The following is a 19,443-nucleotide window of genomic DNA, read 5'->3' as shown; positions in this document are numbered from 1 at the left end:
TGCATTTTACCAAGAGATGCATCAAAAATTCTCCCAGTTGATCCAGACTTCCACCTGGCTGATTCACCTAGTTAAAATTAAAAAAAAAAAAAAAAAAAAAAAAAGTTTTAAAACTTCATGTAAATGCAACCTAAGATATCATGAAAAAATATATAAAAAGAAAATATGGCACAACTATTCAGGTCACAAAATACTTTCAGAAGTGTTTTAAGATTAAGATTAGGAAAGAAAGTATTTCACAGAATGCAAAATGGCTTACTCAAAGAGTCTGTCTCTTAAAACAGCATCACTGTTTTCTATTTTTGAAGCAAGAGAGGAAGTCTACGTTGTCCATCTGCCAGGCAATTTTTCTCATTATTTGTGCACATGTATGTGTAATATGTGTGGGATTCTGACACCTGTTTTATAGGTGGCTTATCAATCACTCTTTTGTTTTTAATCTAAGTAGAATCTCATAAATTCTAATCTAATTAAAAGTTCTGGGGCACCTGGGTGGCTCAGTGGGTTAAAGCTTTTGCCTTCAGCTCAGATCCTGATCCCAGGGTCCTGGGATGGAGCCCCACATCAGGCTCTCTGCTCAGCGGGGAGCCTGCTCCCCCCCCCACCTGCCTCTCTGCCTACTTGTGATCTCTGTCTGTCAAATAAATAAAATATTTTTAAAAATTCTGTGCAATACTATTACATCGGGATATCTTTAGATATTTAATATACAAAATAACATAATCTGTACTTAAAGTTTGGTGAGCATTAGTAAAAGATATCCAAATTGTGTATATAGGTTTATTTCTGTTGAATTTTTTGAACTATAAATGAACCATAGATTACTGTGCTTTCTTTTGATGTCTGATTCAAAATAAGGGTACTTATTTCTATTCAGACTTCAATAATGATATTTCAAGGTGTAGTTATTTATTTTTTTTTTAAGATTTTTTTTTTTTTTTTTTTTTTTTTTTTTTATGAGAGAGAGAGAGAGAGAGAGCCAGCACAGGCAGACAGAATGGCAGGCAGAGACAGAGGGAGAAACAGGCTCCCTGCAGAGCAAGGAGCCCGATGTGGGACTCGATCCCAGGACGCTGGGATCATGACCTGAGCCGAAGGCAGCTGCTTAACCAACTGAGCCACCCAGGCGTCCCTCAAGGTGTAGTTATTAAAACAAAACATTTAATTTACATAGTAAAATATTTTATAACAATATATATTCCATTCTCAGAAAAAAATAAAGGTTGAATGGTCATAGATTTCTAAGAGTATCATGACTATGTTATTTAGTGCTTACCAAGTGTCTGAAACTGAGATAAATAATTTATATGTATTAACATATTTAATCCATAGAGAAACACTGTGTGGTTGGTACTATTAATCTCTGACTTTACAAGTTAAAAAAAAAAAAAAAAGCACAGGACATTATGTAACTCACCCAAGGTTACAAGCTAACAAATGTCAGAGCTGAGATTTTAATACAGAAGTTCTAGCTTGAGAGTATATATTTTCAGCAACCAACTAACCAAACTATGTTGCTTCCTGCTAAATTACAATATAATTAAAGTTAACATTTATATTTATCTCAAACTTTTGACTAGTTGTCTATGATAATGCCCCTCTTCTTTTTTATCAAAAGACCTTTGGAATGAGCAAGTTAGAATGTATGCTACTTGAGAACAGATCATGTTTAATTGTTGAATCCCTAGTACTGAAAGCAATGCCTAGTTCACTTTAGGTTGTCTATAAATATTTAAAGACATTAATAAATGGATGAATGATTTGTTCTCCCCAGTATTACTTTGCTATATTCATGGAAGCAAAACAAAATGAAATGGAAAAAATTAAAACATATTTTGCAAGAGGATTTTGACCAATTATCTAATAAGTTGTCAATGGAAGTGTTAGCATCTAAAGCAGCAGTCAGCAAACTGGACCACCGTACCAAATCCTGCCTGCTACCTTTTCTTTTTTTTTTTTTCCAATTAAGTTGCATTGGAACAGAACCATACTCATGTTTTTATATATTATCTGTGGCTGTTTTTTGCTTCAAGGCAGGGTTGAATGGTTATGACAGATGATATGTCCTGCAAAGTCCTAAATATTTACTATCTGGCCTTTACAGAGGATGTTTGCTGACCCCAGATTTAAAACCCCAGATGAAACTCTGAGGCATAATTTCAGAGTTCAGTTGAAACAATTTTATTTCTTTCTTGGTATCCTAGGTCTTGTCAAATAAATGGAGAAAAGTGACCACCTTGATGCAGAAAAGCTGGTAAGTCAGCCAGAACCGTATCTCTGTAATGTCACTTAATGTAACTTCCTTGACTCTTCCAAGAAAGAAAAGAGAAAGGAGAGATTGGGAGAAATTCAAAATACAATGAAACTGTGTATCAGAGTGGACTGAATTATGATGTCAGCTGTATAATAGGGTTTAAAATGGGAAACAACAAACACACATGGAAATGTCACATCGTGGAAATTGAAGTTAGCATTTTACTTTTTGTAGTAAGGAATGCTAAATATAAAACACTTCACGTTATTGAGGGGCACCTGGGTGGCTCAGTCAGACTAACTTCCACTCGGGTCATGATCTCAGGGTTTGGGGGTCAGGCTCTGCGCTCACATGGAGTCTGCTTGTCCCTCTGCCCCTCTCCCCACTCATGCTCTCTCTCTCTCAAATAAATAAATAAAAATTTTTAAAAAATATTTCACGTTATTGAAACCTGACACTATCATATGTTGAATGAGGTAGCAAAATGAGAAGGTCTTCCTATTGCCAGGTGATTACTAGAAAATATACTATAAAATAGTAATAACAATTTAAGATAAATTGTGTAGCAATCATCAGTAAGGTAAGGAGAAGTTCTGAGGTTATACCCCTTGATTACAAAGACCTAAAAGGAATTCTTTTCAGAAGCAGACTGTTATAGTCATCCTCTAAGATACCCACAGTGAGAACTGCTTCTTGATTTTCACATGCTTATATCGTCTGTCCCCTCCCTTCACACTGTGCCAGGGTGTGTCTGAGGGTCAACAGAATACAATCGAAGGGATGGTATGTCACATAGAAAGAAACTGAGGTACCTCTCTCAGTTTGAATTCCCAGAAGTCTGTGCAGTAAAGGGAGGGTCTGTCTGAGAATCTTTCCTCCACCAGAAACTGAGCTCTAAAGCACTGTATCAACTTAAAGCCATTAATAGATTTTACAATGCTGAATATAATAGAAAGAGGACTTCAATAATTTTTTTAACTGAAACTTAACATCACAATTGTTAAAATCTTTTGCCTTGATCATAGCAACTCCATAGAGGTTTAATTTCACAACTTACATATCTGTGAAACTACAGCAAAATGAATTCTAAAAATGAATAAATCAATTTTCTTGTCTTCTTTTAATAGAGTCCATTAACTATAAATTGTTGAATTACTTTTTTGCTAAACTTGAGGGCATAATTCTAAAAATTAGTGTTAGTGTGCATCTGTTTTTGGGCAACTCAGAATAAATGTAGGGAAATGAAGTCCTAACATATTGGTAATATTCAGAGACCAGTTCACACAATTTACCATTTCCCTCATAATCACGTTGCCATCATAATTGGACTTCAAGTTTGACTTGCTACAGTAATGGTTATATTAAAGATGTTCCCTTATTCCTTTGGAAAAGTAGAGACAAATTTATTAACTGAAAAATGTCAACAACAAAAAAGGTTGATATATGAACATTGGAAGAATGGGAATGTAAAATCATTCTCAAGAAATCCCATCTAAGGAATGAAAGTCATAACACAAACATTGGAACAGAGTGATAATCTTCAGCAAATAATTTACATAAGCTCTGATAATATTTGTAAGTTGCTGCAGTATTTAAAGTGTGTAGCGAATCCATTTAAAAAATAAGGATCTAATTTTGCATGAAGCAGGATCACAGAATAAGTGAATGGAAATGTAGATCTTGGTGGTTTGGGTTTATAAGAATGCATGTATTAAAGTAAAATATTCATACAGATTTATGATGAAACAAATTACCATTACTACAGAACTAAATCTAGCTTAGAGTAAAGACATCTTTTTATTATAATGTCATACTTTGGCCCAAAGGTCATGTCATAAATTAAAGCTGAAATTAGTCCAGCAGGGTCCCATTATTTTTTCTTGGCATGAAATTTTAATAATATGACTTCAGCTGACCTTATTGTACTATTGTTTCAAGATATCTTGTTAATATTCCTCTTTTGCATTATCACCTTCTATTCAACATATACTTTATTCCTCTAAAAAATATATTTTAGCCCCAGCTGCACCTTATTCAGCTTGCCATCTGTTGAACATTTGGATTCAGCTGTAAGTGCTGGCATATCTGCTCTGCAGGGATATTTTGCCAAATGACCATTCTTTCTCTATACAGTCATTCTTAACACCGCTGCCACGTGCATATGCTCTAACTTTTGAGAAAACAAGTTCACTATACTCAGAAAACAATGATTTCTACTAATATCTTGTGACAGTTAAAAATATCAAGTCTTTCCGTGCATAAAGTTTGTGTTGCTACTAATATAATTGTGGTGTTTTTCTATTGTAAATGTAATCAGAAATTCAAGATTAGTAAAAATTCCCTAAAGCATCAGTTTTTCCTCAAGACATTCATTTTAGTAATTTTTAAAATAATTAAACAAGTGCAGTTCTATGATTATTCTTCTCTATCTATCCAATATACTTATTTAATCATGTGAATCTATGATTGCTAATAATAAAATGTTTTGTGTGACTTGGAAAGGTTTTGGTGTATATGCCATGCTTCTTTAATCATATGTATGTCTGCATATAATGAACTTACTAAATTCTATTTAACAAACTCTAATTGTACAATAGAATATATGAGGTTTGTTTTTTAGATTTGAATAGCCTCCAGACACAGTGGCTGCTTCTGGATCTTGTTCTTTACGCCTCCTGGGCTGCACTAGTAACTATCACTATGATGTTCAGGGAGACAAAGCTTTAGACTAGAGGTGAATTTCATCAACTTTAGAAACCAAAGAAATTCCTATGAAGACGGGCTTTATATAAAATTTGTAGTAATAATTTATTTTATTTTTAAGTAAAAACAGATCCCTTACAGGACAATAGCCTATTTGTTACATAGAGATTATAAATATTGAGCGTTCCTTTTTTTTTTTTCCCTTTTCATTTTCCTAATTGCACTCCATCTTCTAAGAGAAAACTTGACTACATCACAATGGGTACTGAGACATTCTGAATGGATAATCTACCCTGTAAAGTCCATTTTCACTCTTTTTCCAGAAAAATAAAATTCCTTATGATACTTGTGAGTAACATTTATTGCTCTTTTGGAATCCAGTGGCAATTAATAGTTGTGTTAAACAGGAAATCAGCTGGGCAAAATGAGTCCTTATCTGCTAAAAGGGTCAATTAAAAAGTTAGGGAATTGATGGACTTGGCTATCAAATGCTGACAACACATCATTTAAAAGCTGGAAGTTTAAAGTAGATTTCTGAAATCTGTGAAATTGAGATCACTAGGGCCAAAGAAAATTGGAATGTATTGCAAGGGAGAAATATTTTAAAGATGGAACTGAACACCTGTGAATCTGCGACCAGTTGGTAAACATATTAAAGAACATTGAACTCGCATCTATAAAATTGATAAGAGTTTGAGAAATGAAATGTGCTTTTTCCAAGGTCAGACATTCTGCCAACTGTATATGGTTACATGCATTTTTACATATCAAAGATTGACTTATGGACAAGAAAGTAGACATATTTATCCCACTTTTCTTTACGGGGTAAATTAAAATATAAACACAACACACAGAAGTAAAATTTATGAGCAGATGGTCTACTAGGCAGAATTTTTTTTCCTTCTCTTTTCACCATGCTATATTATAGCCCATCCAAGTGGACTTTTATTTAAACATTGGAAAAATATAAATATTTTATTTTCCAGCTAGAACAATTTGTTTATGCAAAAACACAACATTTAAAAAGTCCCCAAGATGAAACTAGAGAGAGAAAGACAAACCATGAGACTCTCAATCTCAGGAAACAAACTGAGGATTGCTGGAGGGGAGGAGAGTGGGAGGGATGAGGTGCTGGGTGATGGACATTGGGGAGGGTATGTGTTATGGTGAGAAAATAGAAATAAATTTAAAAAATCATAACATATATTCACTTGGGGTTTATTTTACTAAGTGCAAGGGATCAAGAATAATCAAAATATCTGAGTTTATCCTTGGAAACAACTTTTAACTTGGAAGAACAGAATGAAAACATGGTACATAATTGCTGAGAAAAAAAATACACAAGTTTCATTTATGATTTAATAGTGAAAATAAGCATTTTTTTGATAAATTAGTTTCTGATTGCTGGTAAAGAAGTTTTGTGATTACAGTGTTTCAAATATTAACCACATGACTAATATCAAATGAAACTTTTAGATATTCAATCACTTTGTTGTAGAAGATAAAACTATTTTGTGTATACACTTTTCAAAAACAATATAATGTTAGCTACTATTTCTAGGAACCAAGAACACCAAATATATTTTAGAAAAATATTAAAGTTTTTAATAATTAAGGTAAAATCTTAAGTAACTAATTGGGCTTTTACTCTTTTATAGAAGTTTATCTTTGCATAAATCTCAAAACTATTTATACAAAAATAACAAAGAGTATAACTCCTCATTACTTAAAAGAGAGAAAATGAATAAATCATGCCTTTAACATTTAAAAATAAGAATATGAAAACAATACCATTAGTAAAAAGTAACCCATGAATTTTCATGCAATCTATGTATTTTACAGAGTAAAATATGTATGCAGGTTTGAAAACAAATAATTGTACAGTATGTTAGAAATTGACTCATAGGTAAGCATATATTTCAACTTATTTACATATATATGTTCATATATATATGAAATTGATATTAACATCATTATTTTTATGGAAATTTGTTTTGAAATATATATATAATTTATATATTTATATATTTAGTAGATGTGTGTATATGCATATGCACTTGCATATCTACATGCATATACACAAATGTAGATTGTGTTTGTGTGAGGGAAATTACTTTAAATTAGATATAATCAGCTGCAAGCTAGTAAATAATAGTGAATAATAAAATGATCTTAGGAAAGAAAACAAAACAATTTGTAGCATTTGCCAGTTATCAAGCCAGTCACCACTGCTGATCTCAAGCTACCAGTGTGATGTCAACAGACTCGCAAGATTTATGAAATTTTTCTTTTTTTTTTTTTAAAGATTGTATTTATTTAGTTGACAGAAAGACATAGCAAGAGAGGGAATACAAACAGGGGGAGTGGGAGTGGGAGAAACAGGCTTCCTGCCCAATGCAGTGCTCTATCCCAGGACCCCAGGACCATGACCTGAGCCCATGGCAGATGCCCAATGACTGAGCCACTCAGAAGCCCCAGGATTTGTGAACTTGAAATAGTCAGTTTTTGCAAAGCAGTAAGGGCGAGTTCCAAGACACCACCCTATGTAGTGTACAGTAAGAATGAATAAAGGACTTTAGCTATTGCTCATCAACTTTTTAAAAAATATTCATAATTAATATTGGCACATACAAATAATAGTACCAAGCAAAACAAACGCTTTCATACAGCACAAAATGTCAATAGTTCTCACAATGTAAAAGTCTTGTTTTGATTCCATGTTGCTTTGTTACTCGTAATCTATGTGTTCCTCTTCTAAAATCGCCAATTTTTCATGTTTTCTCATCTATTTTGTTTTTATTTCCACTTTCTCCTGTATTTTATTCTGTTTCCCCATTTTATTTATTTTTTTAAAGATTTATTTACTTATTTTAGACAGAGAGAGAGAAACAGCATAATCAGGAGGAGGGACAGTGCGAGCAGATGACAAGGAGACTCCCCACTGAATGTGGAGCCTGATGTAGGGCTCAATCTCGGGATTCTGAGAACATGACCTGAGCTGAAATCAAGAGTTGGACACTCAACTGACTGAGCCATCTGGATGCTCCCTGTTTCTCCATTTTAAAAATAAAACAACATTGAAGAAAAATAATCTGACAATTCAACTCCGCTAACATAACAAAAAAAACAAAAACAAAAACAACAGAAACAACAAAACTTAATTTTAACAATGTTTCTCTTAGTGGCCTCATGGAAACCATTTCCTAAAACACTGAAATTAGTTTTATATGATATAAAATCAGTATTTTCTTATTTTTTATTTTTCAAAATTTCCATATTAATTGTTAGAGCATTAGCCAAATCAGGTTTTTAGCATATATTTTTTCTTATAGCTGACCCATTCTACAGTTTGTCCATCATAAAATTTAGCATAAATATCTTATATCTTTTATTTTGAAATTTCCCATTCATTTTCTAATTACTATGCTCTAAAATGACCATGATTTCTGGACCCTCTGTTAATAAATAAAACTGAAAACTATGTCCTTAAACAATCATATATGATGCTTCATGTTCATTAATATTTACCACCTTACATTTAGATAGCAGAAGACAGAAGATAAATAAAATGTTAATTAAATTATTTACTGCATTTTCTTCGTTTTCTTCAGTCCTTCAATGTATTTGTTACCTGCAATGGGGTGAAATTCTTCTTTCTGTATCTTAATAGTAATTACTCTGTCTCTTGATTATTCACAAAATGGTTTTTGTCACAGAATTCTGCTTATACAGACAGTCCCTGACTTATAGTGGTTTCGCTTAATATTTTTTGACTTTATGATGGTGCAAAAGCCATGCACATTCAGTAGAAACAGAATTCCGAGTTTTGAATTGTGATCTTTTCCTAGGCAAGCCATATGTAATAGAATACACTCAGGTGATGCTGGGCAACGGCTGTCAGCTACTGCTCCCAGTAGGTCACAAGGGTGAACCACCATACACTTATAACTGTTCTGCACCCACACAACTATTCTATTTTTCTCTCTCAGTATAGTCTTCAATAAATTACATGAGATATTAAACATTTTATTATAAAATAGGGTTTCTGTTAGATGATTTTGCCCAACTAACCGTAGTCTAGAGTAAGTATTCTGAGCACATTTAAGGGGAGCTAGGCTAAATTATGATGTTCAGTAAGTCATAATGTATTAAATGCATTTGACTTATGATATTTTCAGTTTGCAAAGGGGTGTTTTGGGATGTGACCTCATTGTAAGTGGAGGAAGATCTGCATATTTTAATGGAAATAACCTAAAAAAATAGTTACACACAATACAGCATCATGAAGCACATACAAAAATGAATATTCACATGGTGTCAAGTTTATATATAAACTATTCTCAGGTAAGCTTCTTAAATAAGCTCCACCGTTGTGGTTTTCATCATACAACTGTGTTTCATACACTAGCTTGGCAAAAGCTGAACCCTCAAAAGTTAAAAAAGAAAATGACTCAACTATAGAGAACAAGCTGGTAGTTAAAAGAGGGGAAGTGGGTGGGTGGGGTATTAAATAGGTGATGGGAGATTAAGGAGTGCACTTCTGATGAGCACTGGATTTTTACAGACGTGCTGAATCACTATATTGTACACCTGAAGTTAATATTACACTGTATGTTAACTAATTGGAATTTGAGTAAGACCTTAAAAAAATTTTTAAAACATTTATAATTTTAACATAATTGATATATAAATGAAGACACTCAATTCAGAAGAATTAAGTAACTTTTCCAAAGTCACACAAACAGAAGTGACTCATATTCTAATAACCTTGATGAATTAGACTTGTCAATATCCTACTATACATGAGGAATTTTGCATAGTTATGGTATTACAAAGATTAAGAGCATGCTGTTTGCTTTCTGGATCTAAGATTTAGGTAAAGGAGACTTGTAATTTTAATACATTTAAATTGGGTAAGTACTATCATTGAGAGTTGTACGAGGTAATTTTTAAAATTTAAAAAAAAATTTTAAAGATTTTATTTATTTATTTGACAGAGAGAGAGAGACAGAGACATCATAAGTAGGCCGAGAGGCAGGCAGAGAAAGAGGGGGAAGCAGGCTCCCCGCTGAGCATAGAGCCCAAAGCAGGGCTCAATCCCAGGCCCCTGAGACCATGATTGAGTTGAGGCAGAGTCCTAATCCACTGAGCCACCCAGGTGCCCCGTGTACAAGTTACTTTTTGAGGACATGAGAGAAATTATATCTTCATAAAAGTAAGGTTTATAATGAAAAAAAAAAAAAACTTAGGGAAGGATATGCAATTTTATCTATGTATTTAATAGTTTAATAATGTGTACATAGGTTATGTTTTAAAGGCAAAAATATATATCATTAAATGAAATGAAAATACAACATATTAAAGTTTGTACGGCTATGCTAAAGCAGTGCTGAGATAAAAATATATACTAACATTTTTTACCATTAAAAAGAAAAATTTTTAGATCAATAATTTAAGCTCTCTTCTCAAGAAATTAGAAAAAACACTGCAAAATAAATCCAAATCCAGCAAAAAGTAGCAAATAATGACAAGAAAGAAAAAAAAAATCACATTTAAATTGAAAATAAGGTAGACAAAAATTAATGAAACCTATCTGTTTCCTCAAAAACAAAATCAACAAAAAATTGAAAAACATCTAGCAAGACTGACAATAAATAAGTGTGTGTGTGTATGGATATCTGTGTACACATATATACGTGTGTGTGTGTGTGTGTGTGTGTGTGTACATATGAAATGTCCATGTTGAATTCCACTGGCATGTTTTTTTTTATTATGTTATGTTAGTTACCATACAGTGCATCATCAGTTTTTGATGTAATGTTCCATGATTCATTGTTTGCATAAAGCACCCAGTGCTCCATGTAATATGTGCCCTCCTTAATACCCATCACCAGGCTAACCCATCCCCCACCTCCCTGCCCTTAAGAATACTTCCCAGTCCATAGTCTCTTATGGTTCATCTTCCCCTTTGATTTCCCCCCTTCATTTTTCCCTTCCTTCTCCTAATGTCCTCCATGATATTCGTTATGTTCCACAAATAAGTGAAGCCATCTGATAATCGACTTTCTCTGCTTGACTTATTTCACTTAGCATAATCTCCTCCAGTTCCATCCATGTTGATGCAAAAGTTGAGTATTCATCCTTTCTGATCACTGAGTAATATTCCATTGTGTATATGGACCACATCTTCTTTATCCATTTGTCTGTTGAAGGGCATTGTGGTTCTTTCCACAGTTTGGTTATTGTGGATATTGCTGCTATGAACATTAGGGTACATGTGGCTCTTCTTTTCACTACATCTGTATCTTTGGGGTAAATACCTAGTAGTGCAATTGCTGGGTCATAAGGTTTTTTGAGGAACCTCCACCCTGTTTTCCAAAGTGGCTGTACTGATTTTCATTCTCACCAACAGTGTAAGAGGGTTCCCTTTCTCTACAACCTCTCCAACGTTTGTTGTTTCTTGCCTTGTCAGTTTTTGCCCTTCTAATTTGTGTAAGGTGGTATATCAATGTGGTTTTGATTTGAAATTCCCCGATGGCTAAAGATGATGAACATCTTTTCATGTGTCTTTTAGCCACTGGCATCTTTTTGATTGCCACTGTTCTCATGAAAACATTCAGCAGGGTCATTTCACAATGAACACACAATCGTTAGCTAACACTTCACTAAATCTTCTTGAACTCCTTAAGAAATCCAACATTTTATAATTGTATATATCAAAGCAGGAATAAGGTTTTCACATAATATAAATGTGTGATACACATTTACTGATGTTGATTATGAACTATTGCCAATTACTTAATCAAAATTCCTATTTTATGATACATTTACTTACATTTCTGAAATGCAATACTCTAAATCTTACCCTAACATGGAATTAAAACAAACGAAATTTTATTTTTCTTTGATTATTGTATATCTGGTTATAATTGGACCCATTATTTTAAGCTCAGTGTTCACCAAACTGCTCTATAGATGTAAATGATCACAAGAAATTGCCAGAAACTCTAATGGATTCAGAATATATTGTGAGGATCTGTATTGTTTATGTTTTTTAAATTTATAATTGGGAACTTTTTTTATTGATTTTTTATAGAATTTATTTATTATAGAATGTTAAAAGCAGAAAAAAATATTAATCATCAGTGTGGGAAAATCAAAACAGTAGTTCAATTGGTACTTGCTGACAAACCTATATGTCTATAGGAAAGTGGTCAATAGCAAAATGTCTTCACTTTTTAATCTTAGTGAGAACTACATATAATTCTCTATGAATATCCAAAATATCCCATTTAAAATTAAAACTGAGGTAATAGATCTCTGTTAGGACCGATTATTTCTTATCACAAAGATTCCTCTAACTCTAGGAGTCTTTTCGTTGCATTGGTCTGACACTGTTTTCTGGAAGACTTAATACCTGAGCTATAAATTTTAGTAAACTAGTGTTAATTTATAAAATTTAACATTATGCCTTATAAGATGCATGTAATTGTAAGATACCACAATTCAGAACCATGGTTAGGAACAGAGCTTGCAAAAACCTTGTATAACAACATTCTTGTAAGATATCCATGATTATATCTGCAAAATTTTGCTAATATTCAAAATCATGAATAGTTCCTAAGACACTAACATATAAGCATCTTATATATAAGAGGAAATATCATGTATACATATAATTATATATATTCATATACATCATAAATACATATGCCATATATATCCTATACCATAAATACTATATATATATGAGGTAGTTATATATCATAAATGTTATATATAACATTTATGATATATAACTACCTACTTTTATAATATCTAATCTTTTATTAATTTCAAATAATGTATATTTCTCTCTGTCACTTCTAAAATTTATGAAATAATTCTCATGTTTAATGTAGTCACGAATTTATTATTATTATTATCATTATTATTATTATGACTACTCCTATTATTATTATTATCATTGCTGATGTTGCTGATATTGGTGTTACTGAGTTCTTCCACACTTGTATGTGTACATATCTTACATTGTAAGCAAACTGTAAAGTCTTTGGGTAAAGGATACATACTAACATTTTTTGGAAATTCATAGAAGAAAATGAGTAGCAAAATAAAGTTATTCTAAAGTTTATAAATCTAAAAGATCTGTGCTACAGGTATATCCTTACAATGCACATTGTTTTATATTCTGAGTAAGCATTTTATCTGTCCTCTAAGAAACATAATTTGGAGTTCCGGTTTTGGTTAGAGCAGAGTAAATTGTATTGGCTATAACTTGAGCTAACAATTATAAACCGTAGATAAAATATAAAAAAGAATTGTTAAAGAATATCCCAACGTAGGTAGAAACCACAGTAACATCATCCTTGAAAGAAGATAAACAAACTAAATATGTGTTACACTTAGCTATTTTTCCTTAAGAATACTTCCCAGTTCATAGGGCCAAATAAAAGTGTAGAAACAAAAACAGAAACTATCTTACCGAGATGCAAGAATAATGGTCAATGTTTGAAGCTATCAGAGGTATAGGAATTAAAGGGAAATTCCAGAAGTAAGGGAGCCATAGAGTGGATCACCAAAATCTACATAAAAATTTTCTTCAAATCTATGTTGTACTCTTTAACTGTTCAAGCAATTACAAAAATCCAAGGCAGTCAGAAAAAAAATTATCAGCCTTGCAGTGATTTTTTTAGCTACAACCTCTGCTGGAGAAAAAAACAAAAACAAAAACAAAACAAAACAAAACAAAAAAACGCAAAAAACAAACAAGCAAAAACTTTGAGGTTAAAACTTCATCAAAAGCGAGTGGTTTGTTAAAAAAAGAAATCTGGCATTTCAGTCTAATGTAAAATGGCTTATCTTTTTTTTTTTTTTTTTTTTTGCTTTTTGCTTTTTTAAAATTAACACATGATATATTATTTGCTTCAGGGGTACAAGTCTGTGAGCCATCAGGCTTACATATTTCACAGCACTCACTGTAGCACATACCCTTCCTAATGTGTATAACCCAGCCACTCTATCCCCACCCTTCCACACCCAGCAACCCTCAATTTGTTTCAGGAGATTAAGAGTCTCTTATGGCTTGTCTCCCTCCTGGTCCCATCTTGTTTCATTTTTCCTTCCTTACCCTCCTCGACCCCCTCCCCTGCCTCTCAAATTCCATTCATACACACACACACGATGGAATACTATGCAGCCACCAAAAGAAACAAAGTCTTGCAATGATGTTCATGAACTAGAAGGTGTTATGCTGAGTGAAATAAGTCAATCAGAGAAAGGCAATTATCATATGATCTCTCTAATATGAATAATTCCAAATGGCTTATCTTCAAGTAAGCTCTGGACTAAAGGTTTTTCTGTGGGACAAAGGATAGCTACCTACAAAGCTCCTTTACAAAACCAAAAGCCAGGCCTACCACAAGATCAAGAGAATTCTCTGGTAATTTATCTGTCAGAACAAAATTCAGCATTTCTTTGTGTAGGAAGAGACAAAACTGATGCATGGTGGTTAATATTAGAACAGCAATTGCCATTGGCTGAGGAAAGGATAATCTTTCCCTCAAAAAAGGAAGAAGGGATCTTTCTGTGGTAACAGAACTTTGTATATTTTGCTCTAAATTTGTACATATTTGTCAGAATTTTTCAAACTGTGCATTTAAAATCTCATCACTTTATATATGTAAAATGAACTTTGGTCAAATTTTCATTAAATATAAAATAAAATTCGAAGGCAAATTGAAAGTTTCATATTCATTTAGACCAAAAGGATAGGAGATTTGCAATTTTACGTGTGTGTGTGTGTGTGTGTGTGTGTGTGTGTGTTGAGCTAAAAGTAGGTAAAAGACAGATTTGCCATATCATACCTATAGGAATCAGCAATATTACCCAAATTAAATTTTAGTAATAATTTCAGTTTCAACCAGTAAGTAGACAAAGGTAAAACAGAGATGTCTGGCACATCTAAGATGGCCTCTTTCTTTTTTTAATTTTTTTTAAAGATATGACATTTGCTGTGGAGTTAGGCATCACAATCCATAGATTGCAGGTGTATTTACACAAAACAATCATAAACTAATAACATACTACTAAGAGCATCTCAAAGATACTCTTCCCGAGCAAATACTATTTACCTTGAGGTCTAGTTATCCTGCTTACAATGACATTAGATTGGACCACTTGTATTTTCTTTCCCCTGTGTGTGCCTGACCACATAACTGCAGATAAATGGATCATAAACCAGCTACTTCATCTTCTTCCTTCTAGGTTTTTGTACTAAAAGAAGACATTCAATAATGCACACCACATTATATTCCATTTTTAATGGAATTTAGGTTGGAAGCAACTTACAAAGCAATGCTTATTTATCTTTATTCAGTTTTAATAATGGAAAATCCTCCACAATAGCTAGAAAGAGATTCCTGAATAAACATTGACAAGCAGCAGGTATAGGCTTCAGGTAAGTTTACAATGAAGATCTAAAATTGTTGAGATTTCATGTGTAGCCTTTCCTTGGGCCTTAAAATGATACTCAATAACATCTACTCTTATTTCTAAGTAAGTCTTAAAAAGAATATATATATATTTAAATATTTTATTTATTTATTTGACAGACAGAGATCACAAGTAGGCAGAGAGGCAGGCAGGGGGGGTGCGAAGCAGGCTCCCCACTGGGCAGAGAGCCCGATGCGGGGCTCGATCCCAGGACCCTGGGATAATGACCTGAGCTGAAGGCAGAGGCTTTAACCCACTGAGCCACCCAGGTGCCCCAAAAAGAATATATTTTAATATTACAAATTTTAATATGCTGGGAAGTTAGAGAATATGTATATATAATTCTGTATCATCTGAAAAGTGACCAAATTTAATCAGCTGTGCTATTTTCTTCTTATGTTTTATTTAAATTAGCTTCACATTTTTATTATGCTTTATATATGGTGCTTTATGTTTAGAAACCTTTGCTTCAGATTATTTTGATAAAATTTTCAATTGCTCGTCCAGCTAAAATCATAGACATGGAAATGCAATGCTACAAAATCCTTTTGATTGCAGCAATGATATTGATAAAATATCTTATTTCACATAGTAAAGAATGCTGAAATTATGCTTCCTAATTATATTTTAAGCTGTTTATTCAACCATGGATTTATTGACCCATATCTACCACTCTTAACTCCAGTTACTCTTTATTCACTTCTCCACACATTCTATTTCAGAAATTTTGTAAATGGCATTTCTTTGTATTTATCCTTCAGATCACAACTTCTCCAAGTATAATTTCCTTGGGACTTCAACTAGGTAAGAACATCCACTTTGGCATTTTCCTGGGACCTGTACTTCCTTATTAGCATTTGGCAGTGTTTTAATAATGTCTTTTATTTGTATAATTCACAATATCTCACACAGCTCCTAGTGTGTAAGCTCCATGAAGGCTGAGGATGCATTTCATTACTTCACATTTTTATTCTTAGCATCTAACACAGACCTGGTTCACTGAAGTTGTTCAGGAAACCCATACTTAGAAAGACAGAGATAAAAACAGAGACAAAGATGAAAGAAAGAGAGAAAGAGAGAGTGAGGGACTGAAGGAGAGGGAGGGAGGGAAGGAAGGAGGAGGAGGTAGGAAGGAAGATAGGCAGGCAGGCAGGGAGGCAAGAAGGAAGGAATGTTGCAAACTTAAATGTGTCCATGTTGTTAAGTATCAAAGGACAGGAGAGAGTAATTGTCCTCTGTGAGCTTGTACATTCACTAAAACTTAACTTCTACATTGGAAGAGAAAAAAAATTAATTTCTCCAATATTTTTCATTTCACAAATTCTTGCATGGGGTTAACTAAGTTTTATCCAGATTTAGTGTTATGGGTTGATTGTGCCCTCCCGAAGTTTACATATTGAAGTCCTAACCTCTGATGCCTTAAAATGTAATCATATTTGGAGATAAGGTCTTTCTTTCTTTTTTTTTGGGAGGGGGTATTTTCAATAACTGAAACAAAACATATCAAAAACCACAGACTCTAGAAGAACCATTTGTTCTTGTCAGTCCTATAGCTCTCCTCCAACTTGACTCTGGCCTCTCATCAGGCCTTAGATTTAAGAGCTATGTCTCTGAAGATATCCTTGTTGACAACACTTTTGTCCAAAGGGATATCCACAGAGTACATTTGTGGACATGAAGTGATTGTAGTTGTAAACTTTCACAAAAGATTTGATCTTTGACCTCTTGGCAGATATCTTCTCGTCCATGGCAGCTGTCACTTTGCAGGGATAAGCCGTCAGTTCCAGCCACCAGAGCACGGAATGTGCCGACATGTCTGAAGTGCCATCATCAATGTTCCTCACAATGACTGCTTTGTGTCCAGAATAGCATCAGGTCAGGACCAGCACCAGATTCCTGGGTTTCATGAACTTGCCTATCTTGAAACCAGCCACTCAAACCTAGAGCAGAAAAGAAGAAACACCACTTCCATTCAAGATAAGGTCTTTAAGGAGGTGATTAGGTTAAACTGAGTTTTTTAAGGTGAGCTTTTTAAGACTGATGTGTTCCTTTTTTTTTTTCCCTAAGACTCAAAGGAAAGAGCGTGTTTTTTTTGTTTGTTGGTTTGGTTTTGTTTTAAGATTTTATTTATATATATATTTATATATTTATTTATATATATATTTATATATTTTATATATATATATATATGTGTGTGTGTGTGTATATATATATATATGCACAGAGCAGGGGGAGCAGCAGGCAGATGGAGAACTAGGATCCTGCCTGAGCAAGGAGTCCCATGTGGGACTCCATGCAAGGACTCCAGGATTATGACCTGAGTCAAAGGGGGAGGCCCAACCAAGTGAACAACCCAGCATCCATCTGATGTCCTTATAAGAAGAGGAAATATGGTGAGTGCCAGAAACTTGTGTGCACAGAGGACAGACCATGTAAGGACACAGTGAGTACTTGGCCAGTTGCATCACAAGGAGAGAAGCCTCAGAAGAAGGATTAGTTTCTTCTGAGGCTTCTCTCCTTGTGTTGCAACTGGCCAAGTTAATTCTGCCAACGTCTTGACTTTGGACTTCTAAACTCCAGAATTTTGAGAAATGAATTCCTATTGTTTAAGCCACCTAATCTGTGATACTTTGTTACGACAGGCCTAAAAAACAAGTACACTTACCCAATCTACTCAGTACTCAATATGATAGATGTTCTAATTATAATTTTTATATGGGCTACAGAAACAAAAAAAATACTTAAATAAATATTTAAATGGAATTTCAGATATGGTTATTGAAAAAATATTTTATATTCTTAAAATATTTTTGTTCCTTTTTAATTTGCGTGTGTGTGTTTTAGAGTGAGTATGTTTTTACATGTCTGGGTGTTGAGGAAGGAGAAAAATGACTTTGGCTAAGGAGCATTTAATGCCAAATAAAGTATAATTGTGCATTTGCACCTAAAATATTATGCCTTAAATATTAATAAATCTATCATTCTCAGCATGCAACATAGAATAAATGCCAAAAATCAATCTTCTGATAGGCATAAACAAAGAAAAAATGAAATAAATAATTAACAGTTTGTATGATTTCCATCTCTAATTCAAAAATCGGTCAGATTGTTTATTATTTCATTAAATTTTCACTTTAGTAAGATATCAAAGCCTTGCACTCTGTTTTGAAGTATATATGTGTTTACAACTAAAAAATGAGAATACATCTTGACATCTTAGATGTTCTTGCAAAACCAGTAAATGAAGAGTCATACCACCAGTGTTATTCTAACTAATGGCTTAAAATAATGTGAAAATCATAAGATTATAATTTTAAATAACAATTCATTTCTAAATTCTCTTTTTACAAAATAAATTTAAAAGAGATAATATCAATTCTTTAACTTGATTTGCAAGTCCTATGATAAGTTTTAAGACAACATTAAGATAACATCTCTATCATGCAAGGTTGTCAGAGGAATATAGCAAAGAAAATCAAATAGAAGTTCAGAGAACTTACTAGACTTTTCTGGGACACAGAAATGTTAAAGAAATCAGATATGCCAGAGGGAGATATCACACTTTAAAATAAATTCTATTTAAGGAAGGCAACCTATATAGCAGTTTTCTGTTCTTTTTCTTTCTTTCCTTTACTTTTTTTTTAACTAATTTCTCACAAAACCCTAACATCTCAACATACTCTCGGACAAGATTTATTAGCACAGGATTTAAGTTAGTTGTCTAAACTTCAAAATTCTATTTTGTAGGATACTAGAGGCTATTCATTAGCATACTGTGAAGCATGTCATAAATAATTTAAACTATAGTTGTCAAGATAAATGAAAAAAATCAATTTATGCTGCACTACCCTTAATTTTTTATTGTGCATGGATTTGCTTGCTTACTAATCTACAAAATCTAGTAAATCACAGTCCCTGTCACTTTAGTGAATTAATCTGCATCATTTCAACTTGACTGATTATGTTGAAGGAATATTATCAAGAATCTTGGA

General features: G+C 33.1%; 1 pseudogene; it reads right to left on the bottom strand.

The window, feature by feature from the left end:
• Positions 1–16,970: 16,970 nt before the first annotated feature.
• Positions 16,971–17,364, bottom strand: LOC116857161 (annotated as a pseudogene).
• Between the last annotated feature and the right edge of the window lie 2,079 nt (positions 17,365–19,443).

This window comes from Lontra canadensis, unplaced genomic scaffold, assembly GCF_010015895.1.
Source record: "Lontra canadensis isolate GAN:19392208 unplaced genomic scaffold, GSC_riverotter_1.0 scaffold119, whole genome shotgun sequence".
Classification (NCBI taxonomy): Eukaryota; Metazoa; Chordata; class Mammalia; order Carnivora; family Mustelidae; genus Lontra; species Lontra canadensis.
The sequence above is the reverse complement of the archived record's forward strand: the minus strand, read 5'-3'. Positions and strand labels throughout refer to the sequence as shown.